Source organism: Schistocerca piceifrons, chromosome 8 (genome assembly GCF_021461385.2).
Source record: "Schistocerca piceifrons isolate TAMUIC-IGC-003096 chromosome 8, iqSchPice1.1, whole genome shotgun sequence".
NCBI classification, from domain to species: domain Eukaryota; kingdom Metazoa; phylum Arthropoda; class Insecta; order Orthoptera; family Acrididae; genus Schistocerca; species Schistocerca piceifrons.
The window spans coordinates 138,445,343-138,461,579 of NC_060145.1; the positions used below are offsets into that span (position 1 = coordinate 138,445,343).

At 44.6% G+C, this 16,237-nt stretch overlaps 1 pseudogene; it reads left to right on the forward strand.

The window, feature by feature from the left end:
- Positions 1-15,361: 15,361 nt before the first annotated feature.
- LOC124712615 lies at positions 15,362-15,479 on the forward strand (annotated as a pseudogene).
- The last annotated feature ends 758 nt before the right edge of the window (positions 15,480-16,237 follow it).

The window sequence follows — 16,237 nt, forward strand, 5'->3', positions numbered from 1 at the left end:
TTTAAAATGAGGCCGCGTTCATTGTCAATACATCCGAGAGATGGCAGCACCGTACGGCAGATGGAATTTTACCGCCAGCGGTGAGAATGAAAACTGTTTTAAATACTTAAAATGGCGACGTTTTCCTTACTTGAACAGCGTGCAATCATTCGTTTTCTGAATTTGCATGGTGTGAAACCAATTGAAATTCATCGACAGTTGAAGGAGACATGTGGTGATGGAGTTATGGATGTGTCGAAAGTGCGTTCGTGGGTGCGACAGTTTAATGAAGGCAGAACATCGTGTGACGACAAACCGAAACAACCTCGGGCTCGCACAAGCCGGTCTGACGACATGATCGAGAAAGTGGAGAGAATTGTTTTGGGGGATCGCCGAATGACTGTTGAACAGATCGCCTCCAGAGTTGGCATTTCTGTGGGTCCTGTGCACACAATCCTGCATGACGACCTGAAAATGCGAAAAGTGTCATCCAGGTGGGTGCCACGAATGCTGACGGACGACCACATGGCTGCCCGTGTGGCATATTGCCAAGCAATGTTGACGCGCAACGACAGCACGAATGGGACTTTCTTTTCGTCGGTTGTGACAATGGATGAGACGTGGATGCCATTTTTCAATCCAGAAACAAAGCGCCAGTCAGCTCAATGGAAGCACACAGATTCACCGCCACCAAAAAAATTTCGGGTAACCGCCAGTGCTGAAAAAATGATGGTGTCCATGTTCTGGGACAGCGAGGGCGTAATCCTTACCCATTGCGTTCCAAAGGGCACTACGGTAACAGGTGCATCCTACGAAAATGTTTTGAAGAACAAATTCCTTCCTGCACTGCAACAAAAACGTCCGGGAAGGGCTGCGCGTGTGCTGTTTCACCAAGACAACGCACCCGCACATCGAGCTAACGTTACGCAACAGTTTCTTCGTGATAACAACTTTGAAGTGATTCCTCATGCTCCCTACTCACCTGACCTGGCTCCTAGTGACTTTTGGCTTTTTCCAACAATGAAAGACACTCTCCGTGGCCGCACATTCACCAGCCGTGCTGCTATTGCCTCAGCGATTTTCCAGTGGTCAAACCAGACTCCTAAAGATGCCTTCGCCGCTGCCATGGAATCATGGCGTCAGCGTTGTGAAAAATGTGTACGTCTGCAGGGCGATTACGTCGAGAAGTAACGCCAGTTTCATCGATTTCGGATGAGTAGTTAATTAGAAAAAAAAATGGGAGGCCTTAGAACTTGAATGCACCTTGTACACATCCAGATGATGGTAGTATCGCGTACTCAAAGCGTAAAAGGGCAGTGCATTGGCGGAGATGTCATTTGTACTCAAGTGATTAATGTAAAAAGATTTCCGAAGTGATTATGGCCGCACGACGGGGATTAACAGAATTTGATGGCGGAATCGTTGTTGGATACAGACACATCGGACACTCAGTTCTGGACATTGCTAGGGAACTCAATATTCCGAGATCTACAGTGTCAAGAGCGTGCCGAGAATATCAAATTTCAGGCATTACCTCTCACCACGGACAAAGCAGTGGACGGCGGCTTTCACGTACCGAACGTGAGCAGCGGCGTTTGCGTAGAGTTGTCAGTGCAAGCAGACAAGCAACAATGCATGAAATAACAGCAGAAATCCATGTGTGACATACGACGAACGTATCCGTTAGGAGACTGCGGCAATATTTGGCATTAAAGGGCTATGGCAGTAGACGACTGACATAAGTGCCTTTGCTAACAACAGGACATCGTCTGCAGCACATCTCCTGGGTTCGTGACCATATCGGTTGGACTCTACACGATTGTAAAACCGTGGCCTGGTCAGATAAGTCTTGATTTCAGTTGCTAGGAGCTGATGATAGGGTTCGAATATGGCACAGACCTCACGCAGCCATGGATCCAAGTTGTCAAAAACGCATTGTGCAAGCTAGTGGTAGCTCCATAATGGTGTGGGCTGTGTTTACGAGGGGATACCCAAAACTAACCGGAATGTCTTTCTAGAAAGCATATACTTTATTGTTTTCAAATACAACCTTAATCTCCTTCGAAGTACTCTCCATTAGCGTTAACACACGTGTCCCAACGTTCATTCCAGTGTTCGAAGCACCTTTTAAATTCGTCCTGTTCGATACCTGCTAGCACTTTAATGACATTGCGTTTTTACGTCTTGCATATTCGCAAAACGCTTCCCTCTCTCTTTTCATCCTCGGGAATAGGAAGAAGTCCGAGGGTGCTAAATCCGGCGAATAGGGAGCGTGGGTCAAGGTAGTCGTCTTCGTGGAGGCCAAAAACTGGCGAACGCTGAGAGCCGTGTGCGCGGGAGCGTTGTCGTGATGTAAGAACCACACGGCAGAATCCCACAAAAGCCGGACGTTTTCGCGACAAACGTCTGCGAAGCCGTTTCATAACCTCCAAATAGAATTGTTGGTTTACTGTCTGGTTTTCAGGGACAAATTCAGAGTGTACGATCACTTTGATGTAAAAAAAAAAAAAAAAAAAAAAAAAAAAAACAGATCAACATTGTTTTCACAGTGGATTTCACTTGTCGAGATTTTTTTGGTCGAGGTGAGCCAGATGACTTCCATTGTGATGACTGTTGTTTACTTTCTGGATCGTACCCATAGCACCATGACTCATCACCTGTAATGATTTTGTTGAAAAAATGTGGATCATCTTTGAACGCATCCTTCATTTCGAGACAGGCTTGAACGCAACAATCCCTTTGATCTCCGGTAAGAAGCTTCGGCACGAATTTTGCTGCCACTCTTCGCATCCCCAAATCGATGGTCAAGATGCGCTGAATTGAGCTCCAGGACAACCTGGACAAGTTCTTGAGTTGGTCGATTGTCCTGCGTCGATCTTCACTGATGAGATCACGGATTTTGTCGATGTTGTCTTCGCTTCGAGCAGTTGAAGGTCGACCGGAACGGGGCTGATCTTCAACCCCCATTGGTCGATTGTCCTGCGTCGATCTTCACTGATGAGATCACGGATTTTGTCGATGTTGTCTTCGCTTCGAGCAGTTGAAGGTCGACCGGAACGGGGCTGATCTTCAACCCCCATTTCTCCCTTTTTAAACCGAGAAAACCATTCGTAGACTTGCGTTTTACTAAGAGCGTGGTCTTTGTAGGCTGTCTGAATCATCGCAACAGTTTCTGCTGCGTTCTTTCCGAGCAAGAAACAAAGCTTCACTGCCGCACGTTGTTCGTAAGAAGTAGCCATTTACTCGTGTTACGTCTGCACTGTACGCACACTCAAAGAACTGCCAAAGGAACCACACCTCTCACTGTTGGGTGACGCCGCGTGGCAGAATGGCTCAGCAGAGCTCCTACTACAACCCTCTGGCGTCACAACCTGCTACTACAAGTGCACGATGTGCAGCATTACGATTGAAGTTACTTCTGGGTCCCCCGTCGTATATGCAATGGACTGGGTCCCCTGGTCCAACTGAACTGATCGTTGACTGAAAATGGTTATGTTTGGCTACTTGGAGATCATTTGCAGCCATTCACTGAGTTCATGTTCCCAGAAGACGATGGAATTTTTATGGATGAAAATACCCCATGTCACTTAGCCTCAATTGTTCGTGATTGGTTTGAAGAACATTCTAGACAGCTCGACAGAATGATTTGGCCACCCAGGTCGCCCTACATGAATCCCATCAAACATTTACGGGATATAATCGAGAGGTTAGTGTGTCGCAAAATCCTGCGCCGCAACACTTTCGCAATGATGGGCGGCTATAGAGGCAGCATGACTCAATACTTCTGCAGGGGACTTCCAACGACTTGTTGAATTCATGTGATGTCGAGCTGCTGCACTGCGCCAGGCAAAAGGAGACCTGACACGACATTAGGGGGTATCCCATGAATTTTTCCACGTAAGTGTATTCCTTAATGTAATTTGTCATATGTAATATATCTCTAAAACAACAGCTCAGTCCACAGAATCAAGCGGAGCGGAGTGGCTGCGTTGTACGAGGCGCCATGTCACGAATTGCGCGGCCCCTCCCGCCGGAGGTTCGAGTCTTCCCTCGGGCATGAGTGTGTGTGTTGTCCTTAGCGTAAGTTAGTTTAACTAGTGTGTAAGTCTAGGGACCAATGACCTCAGCAGTTTGGTCCCTTAGTAATTCACACACATTTGAACATTTTTTTGAACATAAAATCTTTAGAAGAGATAATAATAATAATAATAATGTGAATAATGATTTAAAGGCACTTACATTAGTAAAAAATGGAGTCCATTAACCAGGTATAAATATGTACGAAACTTTTCAGCTTACATAAAAAGTTAAGCTATTTATAAAGTTCAGTTAAACAGAAAGCTAAAGAATTTACTGTTGCCAAAGCTTTCTACTCCATTCACGAATCTCTTAGTAGAATCAACTGATACATGTCTTATTAGTAATATTAAATAATGAGAGTGTTAATATAAAATTTCACTTCAGTATGTTAAATGTAGTAATGTGATGTCAATAGGTGTTGTAAACTGCTTTCTGTTTGATTATACAGCTTTACAATAGCCTAAGAATTATCATATGCGCCTGAATGTATTGAAAATCTACACATTTATAATAAGTTTGATATTACCTCTTAAATGAAAATATTTTAACATTTTTTGACTCAGCCACATCGAGTGGACCATTTTACTTAGAGCCAGTTGAGGGAAAATGTGTATACTCTCCTTTTTGTAAACAATAAATATGTAATGTTGTTTTATGTCATGTTTTACATCCTTGAGGATCTCAGTATCTATGGAAAAAAAACGTATAGATAATCTGTGTCTATGTGGACATCGCGGATTATTGTTCCTCATTATTGAACGTGTAAGATCTTAATATTCTTATACTTCCGAAAGAAGGTTACAAATACCTTAGTCGTAGTGTAAGTTAACATGTTTGTACACCTGTTAAATCTGGCAGTATGACTGAAGTTTCTCAATAATACCGTTAGAAATATCTCAACAATGATTCATGGTCATTTACACATTATCATTTCAAGCAACAGTATTTAATTATTACCAGATCAAACATCTTCTTGTGAACATGTTTCCAGACAATTCGTCATAGTATCCACTGCACATAACAACAGAACTTGTAATACGTTGCGCTATTTGGCATCACATGTTCATATTTCGACACAGAAGTGTCTGTCTACAGGCACAGGACCGAGTGAAGTAGCACATTGATTAGCACACTGGACTCGCCTTTGGAAGAACAACGGTGCAAATCCCCATCTGGCTGTCCAGATTTAGGTTTTCCATGATTTCTAGGCAAATGTCGGGATGGTTTCTTTGGAAAGGGCACTGGCAATTTCATCCCCCATTCTTTCGAAATACGAGCTTCTGCTCCATCCCTATGATCGCTCTGGTGAATGGCACCCGTTCATGCTGGCAACAAAGACCAGAACTGACGGCAACGCCTCAGTTCAAATTGCTAGAGTGGCCGGCACGGAAGTAGAGTTCTCAAGGTCACAGCCGCTGCCTGCTGCCAGCAGGGGCTGTGGGCTGTGATTCGCCCGCCTCTCGGCTTTGTTGCCATTTTAGCGGTGCAGAAGGTCAGAGAAGCTGAAAGCTCAGTGTTACCGTGCTATATCGCCTGTTCACGTCTGATCTCAGTGTCTTACTGTCTTTAGAAAGGTGCTTTGATGTGTGTTCGTTGGTGAAGAACAAGGCAGGAGCAATGGCCTACTTGTAGTACTCCTCCAGTGGGTGTGCATAAAGTGCGGAAAGACATTAATAAACAATCGAAAATTATCATATCGAATGTACTCAAGTTTTTTACTGATCTGGTCGACAACAAAGAAGTGAGGAATAACTTAAATTTTGCGAAATTCATAAACTTACTGCTAAAGTCAACTGGAGGCCTTTTTCAAATCTGTGTCGTTGGCAGAATCTCCAGACTTGAATGAGTGTTCTGATTCTCCAAGAAAGGTATACGAACATGAACGGGAATCAATCAACGTTGACAATTTTGCTAAAAAAAATACAGGCTGACTTCCATGAAAAAATTAATTACCCAGGCTCAGAGACCTCAGTTCTTCGTCTTTTCCGCTCCCTTGGTTTCCGATTCAAGAACTGTAATGACGGACGGAAATTCTTAATGGAACACAGAGACAGTGTAGCAGCAAGAGCGAAGTTTTTTGCGTACAATGCACTTCTGGTGTGCTGAAGACACCAGACCTGTAGTGTACTTGGATGAATATTGGGTTTCACAGAACCACACCAATAAGTATATATGGCACGACTCCAAAGGAAATGGCGGTTTGAAAGTGCCTACTGTCAGAGGTGGCCCATTAATCATCGTCCACGCTGGTTCATTAACCACAGGCTTCATACGACAGGCCAAACATGTTTATCATGGTGAGAAAAGTTCTTGCCAATCCGATTACCACTCAGAAATGAATGGAGAAGTGTTTAAGAATTGCCAGAATGAGATTTTCACTCTGCAGCGGAGTGTGCGCTGATATGAAACTTCCTGGCAGATTAAAACTGTGTGCCCGACCGAGACTCGAACTCGGGACCTTTGCCTTTCGCGGGCAAGTCCTCTACCATCTGAGCTACCGAAGCACGACTCACGCCCAGTACTTACAACTTTACTTCTGCCAGTATCTCGTCTCCTACCTTCCAAACTTTACAGAAGCTCTTCTGCGAACCTTGCAGAACTAGCACTCCTGAAAGAAAGGATATAGCGGAGACATGGCTTAGCCACAGCCTGGGGGATGTTTCCAGAATGAGATTTTCACTCTGCAGCGGAGTGTGCGCTGATATGAAACTTCCTGGCAGATTAAAACTGTGTGCCCGACCGAGACTCGAACTCGGGACCTTTGCCTTTCGCGGGCAAGTGCTCTACCATCTGAGCTACCGAAGCACGACTCACGCCCGGTACTCATAGCTTTACTTCTGCCAGTATCTCGTCTCCTACCTTCCGAACTTTACAGAAGCTCTGAGTACCGGGCGTGAGTCGTGCTTCGGTAGCTCCGATGGTAGAGCACTTGCCCGCGAAAGGCAAAGGTCCCGAGTTCGAGTCTCTGACGGGCACACAGTTTCAATCTGCCAGGAAGCTTTTTAAGAATTGGTTTATTCGACTGTTGTCTGCGCTGGAAGAGGGTAAATTATCGTGATGCCAGCTACCACTCCATTCAGATAGAAAAGTTGCCACGTTCAGTGAAAAGAAATACTACTTTCAAGCTTGCTGATATTGAGAAGCTAACACATGAAGCTCTTGACAATAATACTCAGCAGAACTGGGAGAGGTGCGTAAAACGCACAGAAGCATTGGAAGAAACTGATTTCTTGAACAGGGTTTAAGAGACACCATAGTGGAATCTGTGATGATACACTGGGCTGAAACAAGCGACAGTGAGTCTGAAGACACGGAGCCAGAAGATCCTTCAGTTTAGGTAAGTGCTGTCTATCTAAAATGCTGACTTAAATGTTATAGAGGACATCCTGCGAATGTTTTTCCCTTACACTAGACGTCTGAAAATTTATCACAAGTGGTGACGATTAGTTTACTCGACAGTAACTGTCAATTAAAATAAGATTGTCAATTCTGCATCAATTAACAACAGTTTTTCCTAAAAACCTGTATCGAATGTCTTTACATTCGGATATAATCTTACTGCATTCAGTTTACTTGTACATTCGAAATTTAACTCCTTTTTTCATAGAAGGGTTTACTGGCTGTTTCGTAGTAAGGGTAATGCAGTTCATAGAATGACAATACGTTGTGGTGCTTCTTTATCGATTGTATATATAAACAGTGCAGTAACATCAGAACAGTCCCAGCACCTATTCTGATTCTCCGAGAAGAGCATAGAAATCTATGATATTTGACGACTTTTACAAAAAGCTAGAACGCAGAATTGTATTACTTTAGTATGACAGAGGATAGTATCCGATGGCTAGAGAAATAGAGGGTAATGTCCGTGATATTCTGGCCAGTCACGTCTGGCCCTCACAGTCTTCAAGAACTGCAGCAGAACATTTCGGATGAGACAGCATCAATTCGAGTAGCCCAGCTTCGATCCGCCTTCAGCAACTGCTCACCAGGGCCCAAACGTGCCAAGAGATGAATGGTGGTCATTATAAACATCTGCTGTAGTCGGGTTATACCGTATTTCCTTTCCTCTGCTGTGTTTCTGTGTGCCCTGGAAATCTGTTCTCCACAGCACTTTTATTGCCCCATTCTATATAACACCTTTGCTTGTGATGCTAGTCATCTCCAGAACCAGAGGCGGTTAATCCAAATAAATTATAGCACATGTAGCGACCCAACACTGTCCGGGACCATTCAGTGGCGCTGCCCAGATTATCTGAGGAGTTTAAAATAATGATGTTGTTTAGGATTACGTGCGCATGATAGGGCAATAACTCTAAAGCACTGGAGGTATTAGATAATTGACATAAAATTATGTTTATTTCCGAACGTCTGAACAACGAATTCGTCGTAATTCTATCCTTCTGAACATATTTTACGTATATAATTTGATGCAAGAGTTTTGCTTACATGCCCTTTTCCACTCTGATCTGCAGTGGATTGTTACGAACTTTCGCCACAATATCGTCGGCAGGGTTGCCTCGTACTTTGTGAACAAAGATCCCTTAAAAATACACGGTGTCCTAAAAAACGTATACACTCTTTTTATGATTGTAACACTCATATTTATTGAGATCTGGAAAAAAATTCGAAATAGAACAAATGTAGAGACCAGCCATTTATCGAAAGTGATCAGATTGTTGGTTATTGTGGTTTAGACACAGCTGATAACGCAGACCGAAGGAATCCAACACGTTCCTAATCGTTGCAATTGGTATGTTAGCACATTCATTTTCAATGGATGCTTTCAACTCATTGATTGTTACTGGTCTTGTGCTATAAATATTGTGCTTCACATGCCCCCCGTAGCAAAGAAACTATATAGGTCATATCTGGTGAGTGTGGAGGGTACTCGGTACTGCCTCTTCTTGCTATCCATCTGGTAGCTGGTCAAAGTAGGCTCTTATGTCGCGATGGTGGTGGGGAGGTGCTGCACCCTGCTTGAAATGCCGTTTCCCATGCCTAAACATTTCTCTTTGATGCGTGGCATGGCCTTTTCCTGTAGTAACTTCAGATACTTTTCAGCACTCACTGCATGTTCAAACAAGAAAGGTCCAGTCAAACCAAATGCTGATAAACCCTGGAACTTCCAGTAAATTCACATGGTGTTCCATTGTCACATTAGGATTCTCAGCTGTCCAGTGTGTACAGTTAATACGATTGAGTGAACCATTTAACTTAAGAGTGGCGTCATCATTCCAAACAACCTTGTATGGGAATTGTTTGTTCTGTGCGCATCTTGCTTGATACCACTCTCAAAATTCGATTATTCGCCCATGATCATTCTCATTCAGAGCGCGGAGTAATATAGGAATCTCACGAGCCAGTTTCCGCAAAGACTCTCTAGGATGCTGAAACCTTTCGATGACTTCTCTTTGTCTTGTGGAGCCACTGGATGATTGTAGTCTTCCGGAATGGTTCTTGTGAGCATTCTGGACCGTTCTTTCTTCCACAAACGTATCTTGCAGACGAGAAAATAAGTAGAAAAAAGAATGGTTCAAATGGCTCTGAGCACTATGGGACTTAACTTCTGAGGTTATCAGTCGCCTAGAACTTAGAACTACTTAAACCTAACTAACCTAAGGACATCACACACATCCATGCCCGAGGCAGGATTCGAACCTGCGACCGTAGCAGTCGCACGGTTCCGGACTGAGCGCCTAGAACCGCGAGACCACCGCGGCCGGCTTTGAGATGTGGATGTGGAGGAGAATGGAAAGAATAAGCTGGATGGAAAGAGTGAGTAATGAAAGAGTATTGAAAAGGCTTGGTGAGAGAAGATGTCTGCTGAAGGTTGCAAGAGAAAGGAAAAAGAACTGGTTCGGACATTCTTTGAGAAAGGAGTGTTTGCTAGCAGATGCTTTGGAAGGACTGGTTTGTGGGAGAAGACTGAGAGGAAGAAGGAGATACAAGATGATAGACGACATTCCATTTTGGCGGTCGTTCTGACTTGGCTCTGAGCACTTTGCGACTTAACTTCTGAGGTCATCAGTCGCCTAGAACTTAGAACTACTTAAACCTAACTAACCTAAGGACAACACACACATCCATGCCCGAGGCAGGATTCGAACCTGCGACCGTAGCGGTCGCGCGGTTCCAGATCGATGCGTTTAGAACCGGTCGGCCACACTGGCCGGCGAAATTAAGTAGAAGTTCGGGCTAGGTTTGCTTAATTGACATCGTTCGTGTTATCAAAGATGGAGGGCTGCAAGTCGGATTTAGAAGCTCAGACTGCTGGTTCTATATCAGCATTACCAGAGAAGTTTGCAACGCAAAATGTCAAATTAATAGAAAAACAGAAGCACAGAATGCTAAATCAAGTTCTGAATTCAGTAAAGATTGAGCGATACACGGGGGCAGGCAGAAGTTCATTCCTGCAACCCCTCAAGTCCTCCGTAACAGAGTCTACAGCTGGTTTGAAGCTAAGGCTCTAGAATTTAAGAAGCAAAGTGAGGCATTTAACAAGGCACATTCAGAAACCAAGGAGGTCTTGATTAAAATTTGTACTAAATTCGGCACTGTAGACGAGCAAATGGTAACGATTGGAATTCAGATTGATGGGTAGAAGGCCACACAAGAATTGCTGAGCAAACAGGTGGGAGAAAGAAGCACTGCAACTTCTGGCCACACGGAGTTGATGTGTGCTATAAAAAAGGCTGTCTCAACGAAGGGGTAGTTCGAAGAATTAAAAACTGGTGTAGCTTATAAGATCGCTGCACAGTACGATAATTAGAACAAAAATTATCTAGTAAGTTAAGGAATGAAATTTTAAGTGTCTTGGCTGACCAGCGAGTGAATAAACTCGTTGTGGTCAGGTCGCTGTCGTTAGAGCCCCAGGTAGGTCCCTTGTGTAGGAGGCCATGTCAAGTTGCCAACAACAACAGACACGGTGGCACATTTGAAGACAAGGTACGACACTCAGTCCTATGCTGGACTCTGTCTCACCACTCTGTCTGCACCACTGCCGGTGCCTCTGGACACAGTTTCCTCTCAGGCTATGGCCATAGAGGCACAGAGAGCAAACCAGATATGATAATTTACCTTGACAGAGAAAGCAACAACTGTTCCTGCTGTCTCAAATATGCAACATTCAGCCGAGGAGGAATTGCCTTGTTTCCACGTATTATCAGACTGTCCACCTCAGCACCTGCCTGTACCACTTCCTTCCCCAAACTGGGAAAGATTCGGTAATGATTATTGACCACCTGACCATAATGAGAGGAATGTTATGTTGGTGCAAATCGAAAACATTCGGGTAAGGAAGCGAAGGTTGTACTCTTGACCACGTACATCGCCGTATCGCACAGTGGAAATTGTGTTAACAGTGGCAGCGGTCTCCTTTAGTGAAGATACTTTGGAAAACTAAGCAAAAACCAGTCAGGAGATGCCTCCAAGCAGTAGGAGAGCTGACGAGAATATACTGTTCCGCGAAACACCGTAAATGAGTTGAGCATATTCCTCAGTTCGAAGAAGTCATCAACAGTCTGGTAAACGACATAATCGGTTATTCCCTGCCCAAGCCAATGTTAGACAATCCCGTGTTCATGCTAGTCCGGGAAGCGGCGAGATTACCCCCTTCACCTGCAGTTGATCTAGAAACCATTGTAGCATTTGCTTTAAGTAGAAACTGCAGGAAGGAAGCTTTGAGAAAAAAGCAGCACAACCGTACCTCGAAGAAACTAGCAGTCAAAGAAGGAAACCTGGTCCTGGTTCAGAACCACATTCAGACAGACCTTGTCGAAAAGTGTGGAAAATGTCCTAGGCAACCACTCCTGCATGGTTGTTGACCATAGCAATGATGTCGATAAGGAGATACAGAAAGCTGGGAACATTTAACTCTTTATTAGTTAAGTTCTCCCCTTTACATTCATATTTTGGTATGTCTATTGTTACGAGATCTTGCGAAGTAAATTCTAAGGCTAGCTGACTTTGCGTCATGATATATTTGTAAATATGAGTGATTGATCTATTTTTGTATGTTGGATACGATTTGAATTAGTATCAAACTGTCCAAATACTGGTGGTTCTACTACTTGAAACAAGAGGGAAGACAATCTCAGTCGATGATGAGCTGCTGGAAGAGCTAGGGGTGACACAGTTCGGCAGAGAGAGCGAGAAAGAGAGACAGCTAGAAGTATGGGTATGTGTTCTCACGTGAATTGCGTAACTATCAAGAGTGGAAACAGTATGAGGTCTGTTCCTCTTGTGACAGGAGGCACCTTACACACACAAATATTTCCCAAAGACAGATCAGATCAGGGAACCGATCTGTGACGGCTGAACTTCCCTCAACGAGTAAAATTGCTTAATTTGACTCGTTTTAACCAGCAGACAGTGAATACAGATCCTCGCGCACCACTCTAGCACTCACTGAGGCCAAAAACTTAATAAGGATAAAATTAGTCAATGCATGACTCAAGACACTCTCATGCAAAAAGGTAAAGGAAGTCAGAACGAGGCCGGCCGTAGTGGCCGTGCGGTTCTAGACGCTACAGTCTGGAACCGAGCGACCGCTACGGTCGCAGGTTCGAATCCTGCCTCGGGCATGGATGTGTGTGATGTCCTTAGGTTAGTTAGGTTTAATTAGTTCTAAGTTCTAGGCGACTGATGACCTCAGAAGTTAAGTCGCAAAGTGCTCAGAGCCAAGTCAGAACGACCGCCAAAATGGAATGTGTCAGATTAAGATTACGAAGGAGGGCACGTAAGTAAAACAGAGTACGTAAGTTAAAGGATACAAAAGGAAAGTATTGAAATCAAGTAAGGAATAACCAGAGGTCACTCTATTAGGTTATACAGTCTGATCAGGACTCAGGTGCAGTAATGAGACGAACAGAAGCAATCTACACTGATGAGCCAAGACATTATGACTCCCTGCTTAACAGCTTGTTTGTCTGTGTTTGGAACTAAATAAATCACTGATTCTGCGCATCAGACTGGATTAAATTGGTTTGTTTGGGGGGAAGAGACCAAACAGCGAGGTCATCGGTCTCATCGGATAAGGGAAGGACGGGGAAGGAAGTCGGCCGTAACCTTTCAAAGGAACCATCCCGGCATTTGCCTGGAGCGATTTAGGGAAATTGCGGAAAACCTAAATCAGCATGGCCGGACGCGGTATTGAACCGTCGTCCTCCCGAATGCGAGTCCAGTGTGCTAACTACTGCGCCACATCGCTCGGTGCGCATCAGAGCTCCGACATATGCTGGTAGTTTTGTGGAGGTATGTTGTATTAGATGTCTACGCACAGGTCAGTAATTCACGTAAACAACGGGCCGCTGATTTGCGTACGCGGTGATGGTGCACGATAACGACTCAGATGGGTTCCATAGGATTTACATCAGGCGAATTTGGTCGCCGAGACATCAACGTGAGTTCATTATAATGCAGCTCAAACCACTGTAGCACGGTTCTGGCTCTCAGACACGAAAAATTATAGTGCTGAAAGTTGACACCGGCCTCGGGGAAAGACATCAAGCATGAAAGGACGCACGTGATTCGCAGCTGTCAGCGTGTCTTCGATTACAACCACAGGTTCTGTGCAAGTGCAGGAGAATGTCTCCTATAGGATACTGCTCCCACCAACCTGCGTCCGTGGTGCGCAGCACGTTTTGAGTCGCTGTTCACCTCGGCATTTTTGCTACACTACCTCGATGCCGACCATCGACCTAGTGTAGCAAAAATTGGATTCACCAGAAGAGGCGACAGGTTTCGATTGATCGACGGTCGAATCCCGATGGTCTCGTGCCCACTGCAATGGGAATTGACGATCTCGTCGGGTGATCATGTGAACAGGTAGGAATGGTCAGCTGCGAAGCTCCATGTTAAACAATTTATGATGAACGGTGTGCTACGAAACAATCGTGCGTGCACGAGCATTGTGCTCTTTCGGCAGATATGACACAGATCACCATCTATCCTACTTTACAGAGCAGACAAGCCTCCGAACCTACGTTCTCTGAAGAGTTGTGGATGTTTCGCCACTTAACGTCTAGTGGTAGTTTCACTGCCCTTCTACCTCTTTCCGTGGATGCTCACGACAGTAGGACGTGAACATTCGACCAGCATCGCCGTTTTGGAGACTCTCGTTCACAGGCTCTGTGTAATAATAATCTGACCTTTGTCAAAGTCGTTTATCTCAATGGATTTCCCCATTTGCAGCCCACATCTTCGTTAGGGCGATCCCCCATCCGTGTCTGCTCCGCTTACATACTTCTGTTACCGCTGCATGTGCCCGCAGCGCCATCTGGCGGCATCCAGCATCGCGGTGTGCAGTGGTAATGATGTTTTGATTGATCAGTGTATATGGAGGTAATACTCACTGGAAGTACAACAACTGCTTAACAGCCCATTAGATGGTAGCATCTGACACTTCCAGTGCGGCCTGCAACTTTCAGAAATTCAGGAAGGATAATTTGTGGTGAAAGGAAAAGACGCCATTGTAATCGCCGAAAGGTATCTTGTCTGATAGTTCCTGCTTAAACGGATCAGTCCATGAGAGGACACCAACGTATCAATATAAGTGGGAGAGAAAGTTAAGTTGTACAGAGTAGAGTCTGTCAAAATAGACGGAGAAAAGAAGGAAAAATATTTTAGTAAAGCTTTAGTTATATCCTAAGGGAACTTGGTCTTAGTTTTAAGTAATATCCTGGCGAACTTGATTCTTTGTATTATTTCCTGTTTGGTTATCACGAAACTGTATGAGCACAGCACACTTGAGGAAATATGGCGGCACCACTAAGGAAGAAAAGCCGCCACGAGGAACATAGTTCTAAGGGGAGGTACTAAATTTTTTCTTGTTTTAATTTGGAAATTTGTAGTAAGTTAATATGGGACCAAACTCCTGAGGTCATGGGTCCCTAGGCTTGTTATTGTTGTGGTGTTCAGTCCTGAGACTGGTTTGATGCAGCTCTCCATGCTACTCTATCCTCTGCAAGCTTCTTCATCTCCCAGTACCTACTGCAGCCTACACCCTTCTGAATTTGCTTAGTGTATTCATCTCTTGGTCTCCCTCTACGATTTTTACCCTCCACGCTGCCCTCCAATACTAAACTGGTGATCCCTCGATGTCTCAGAACGTGTCCTATCAACCGATCCCTTCTTCTAGTCATGTTGTGCCACAAGCTCCTCTTCTCCCCAATTCTATTCAATACCTGCTCATTAGTTATGTGATCTACCAATCTAATCTTCAGCATTCTTCTGTAACACCACATTTCGAAAGCTTCTATTTTCTTCTTACCTAAACTATTTATCGTCCACGTTTCACTTCCACGGCAACGGCCTTGCCGCAGTGGATACACCGGTTCCCGTCAGATCACCGAAGTTAAGCGCTGTCGGGCGTGGCCGGCACTTGAATGTGTGACCATCCGGGCCGCCATGTGCTGTTGCCATTTTTCGGGTTGCACCCAGCCTCGTGATGCAAATTAAGGAGTTACTCGACCGAATAGTAGCGGCTCCGGTCAAAGAAAACCATCGTAACGACCGGGAGAGCGGTGTGCTGACCACACGCCTTTCCTATCCGCATCCTCAACTCAGGATGACACGGCGGTCTGATGGTCCCGATGGGCCACTTGTGGCTTGCTGACGGAGTGCTTTTTTTTCACTTCCATACATGGCTACACTCCATACAAATACTTTCAGAAACGACTTCCTGACATTTAAATCTATACTCGATGTTAACAATTTTTTCTTCTTCAGAAACGCTTTCCTTGCCACTGCCAGTCTACATTTTATATCCTCTCTACTTCAGCCATCGTCAGTTATTTTGCTCCCCAAATAGCAAAACTCCTTTACTACTTTAACTGTCTCAGCATCACCCTACTTTAATTCGATTACATTCCATTATCCTCGTTTTGCTTTTGTTGATGTTCATCTTATACCCTCCTTTCAAGACACTGTCCATTCCGTTCAACTGCTCTTCCAAGTCCTTTGCTGTCTTCGACAGAACTACAATGTCATCGGCGAACCTCAAAGTTTTTATATCTTCTCCGTGGATTTTAATACCTATTCCGAACTTATGTTTTGTTTCCTTTATTGTGGTCTTCAGTCCTGAGACTGGTTTGATGCAGCTCTCCATGCTACTCTATCCTCTGCAAGCTTCTTCATCTCCCAGTACCTACTGCAGCCTACATCCTTCTGAATCTGCTTA